Below are 3,418 nucleotides of genomic sequence, written 5' to 3'. Positions count from 1 at the left end.
ACCCAAATGGCCAACCCTTACATCTACCATTGTGAACCACTTTTGAGCCTTTAATTCCCTTTTTGTTCTAATTTTAAGCACATCTTTTGCCCTAAGCAAAAAACCATTATTGACCATGAATTGTATCGTTGATTAGCTTGGGTTGATGATGCCAGGGCATTTTGGCCAGTCTCACTGACCTTTTCTTTACTGTTTTAGGGTAGTTTCATGCATTTTCTTAGGAAATAAGCAAGTTTTGGGTAGAATTACACTTACATCTTGATTCAAGCAAATATTGTGAATTTTATATGATTTCATGAGAGTTATGCTTGAATTTAATGACAAATTGGATGATGCATGACTCATAACTTGGATTAGAGCTTTGATGCACTTTATTTGCTTGACCACTAACGTGACCACTAACGTGGAATGGGAGCTAGCTTGTAACGTTAATGAGAAAAGTAATTGCCAATAACGTCTTCGAAGCCATCATAGCCCACATTAATTACCACGTTAACTATATTAATGTGGTAGTTAACGTGGAAGAAAAGGAAGCTCCAAGCGTTAGTGGTAAAAGTAAGTGCCACTAACGATCTAAAAGGGCAATTGGCCACGTTAAGAGTCACGTTAACTCAGTTAACGTGAACTCTAACGTGGAAGAGGAAGATAATGCCAACGTTAGTGACACTCACCTTTGTCACTAACGTTGGACTAAGCCCATATTGGCTACGTTAAGAGCCACGTTAACTTGGTTAACGTGAACTCTAACGTGGAAGGAGCAAGGAATCGCCAAAGTTAGTGACACTCACTTTTGTCACTAACGTTGGACTAAGCCATTATGAGCCATGTTAGTTACCACGTTAAGTGCATTAACGTGGAAGCTAACATGGAGGAAAGAATTGATGAGCCAACGTTAGAGACACTCACCTTTGTCACTAACGTTAGAGATGGCAATCACCACCACGTTAGTGGCCACGTTAAGACAATTAACGTGGGGGCACTAACGTGAGAAGGGGCGTTTGGAGCATTAGTGACAAATGTAAGTGTCACTAACGCTCTCGAGGCTAAGGCATGCCCACATTAAGAGCCACGTTAGTTATACTAACGTGGACTCTAACGTGAGAAAAAAAGGGTAAGGGCAACGTTATTGGCAAAGGTAAACGCCAATAACCCTCGCGATGGACCAAGAGGCAACGTTAGTGGTCACGTTAGTGCCACTAACATTGAAGTTAACGTAACTCATCTTGGGCTAGGAATGTTAGTGCAAAAGGTGATCGTCACTAACATTCTCGAACCCACATTTTCACTTAACGTTAACGCCACTAACGACCTAGCCAAAGTCCATGCCTACTTCACACTTTCTCTGCAAGTAAAGCTGAGCCCACTGAAGATTCCAAACTGCTTCAACTCAAGATCCAAAGGCCCATATCCAAGACTTGAAGAGCCAACTGGAAGATCAGAAGAGTAGTATATATAGGAATAGTTTTGAACTAGAGAGAAGCTTTTGGATAGAAAGAACTACTCTCTGTATAATTTTACTTTCTCTGTAACTTCTAGTTTTAATTTCAGAATGCATTCTCCATCTTTGTTTTCCATTCCCAGAGCCATGAACAACTAAACCCCTTTCATTGGGTTAGGGAGCTCTGTTGTAATTTGATGGATCAATAATAGTTTTCATTATTCTTCTTCTTTCTTTTCTCTTGATTTTACTAGAAAGCTTTCAATCTTCATCCAATTGGATAGTTATCTTGGAAAAGAAGCTATTCATACTTGGATTTCTTCAGAACCTTGGAAGAGGAATGAAGGGATCATGCTAGAAATGCTTTCTCATGTTGGACCAAATTGGGGGTTGGGCGGATATGGTGACATATAATTCTCCCAATACTTTGATTTGGAAATACAAGTGGTACAATCAGTGACCATACTTCATCTCTTCTCTTGAGCAATTAGACCAAGGAATTGGCTATTGATCAAGATTTGAGAGATTGAATTACCAAGGAATTGGAATTCAATCACTTAAGATTGCCAAGAAGATCAATGAATGCATTGATTGAGGAAGAGATGAAAATGAACTTGATCTGGAGAATGCAACATCTCCTAAGCCCAATGAATCCCCCATTTCTGATCTTACCCATTCTCTTTAATTTCTGCAATTTACTTTCATGCTGAATTCCCCATTCCCCATTTAAGATTCTACAATTTACCTTCCGCCATTTACATTCAGCTCTTTATTTCCAGTATTTACATTTTCCATTATTTACTTTCCACCATTTAATTTCTTGCAATTCTCACATCAAATTCTGCTTAGCTCAACTAGAACATTCCTCTAATTAAAGTTGATTGACCAATCAATCCCTGTGGGATTCGACCTCACTCTATTGTGAGTTTTTACTTGACGACAATTCGGTATACTTGCCGAGGGAAATCTGTTGAGAGACAAGTTTCCGTGCATCAAGTTTATGGCGCCGTTGCGGGGGATTGATTTTGTATCAACAATGATTAAATTGGTGGATAACTAGATTGAGCATTTTTTTTATTTTGTTTGATTTCATTTGAGTAATTCACTTTCAGTTTAGCTGTTTTCTTCCTTTCCCCCTACCCCTTTCTTAGTTGTTTACTATTTAGTTCACTGACCCACTAACTGTTTGATATATTGCATCACTCACACTAACAGCATTTCTGCAAAGAATACTGTCTGCATCTATCTTTCTTGCTTGTGATTTGTGGGTTGTATGACAGGTAGAAGAAGCAGTGCTTCAAATTCCTTTGATTCTGAACCTGAGAGGACCTTTCTTAGATTAAGGAGGGAAGCAAGAGGAAAGAGAGTAGTTGGTACGGAAGAAGAAGAGGAGTATTTTGAACCAGACATGGATAAGAATATGGAGAACCATCATGAAGAAAAGGCTCACAACCATGGCAGAGAAGGCCCAGTGTATCATGCTGGGCAAGAGAGAAGAGTTCTGGGATCCTACATCAATCCAAACCCAGGAAACTGTGGAAGTAGCATCCAAAAGCCAACCATACATGCCAACAACTTTGAACTAAAGCCACAGCTCATCACCCTTGTTCAGAACAACTGTTCATTCAAAGGAAGTGTTCAAGAAGATCCCAATCAGCATCTAACCACCTTCCTGAGGATATGTGACACTGTGAAGTCTAATGGTGTTCATCCTGACACCTACAGACTACTTCTATTCCCCTTCTCACTCAAGGACAACGCATCTAAATGGCTGGAATCCTTCCCGAAGGAAAGCTTAACAACCTGGGAAGATGTGGTGAACAAATTCTTGGCAAGATTCTATCCTCCTCAAAGAATCAACAGGTTGAGAGCTGAGGTTCAAACTTTCAGGCAACAAGATGGTGAGACTCTCTACGAAGCATGGGAGAGGTTTAAGGATGTGACAAGAACGTGCCCGCCAGATATGTTCAATGAATGGGT

This window comes from Arachis ipaensis, chromosome B9 (genome assembly GCF_059453495.1).
Source record: "Arachis ipaensis isolate K30076 ecotype BB chromosome B9, ASM5945349v1, whole genome shotgun sequence".
NCBI classification, from domain to species: domain Eukaryota; kingdom Viridiplantae; phylum Streptophyta; class Magnoliopsida; order Fabales; family Fabaceae; genus Arachis; species Arachis ipaensis.
The sequence above is the reverse complement of the archived record's forward strand: the minus strand, read 5'-3'. Positions refer to the sequence as shown.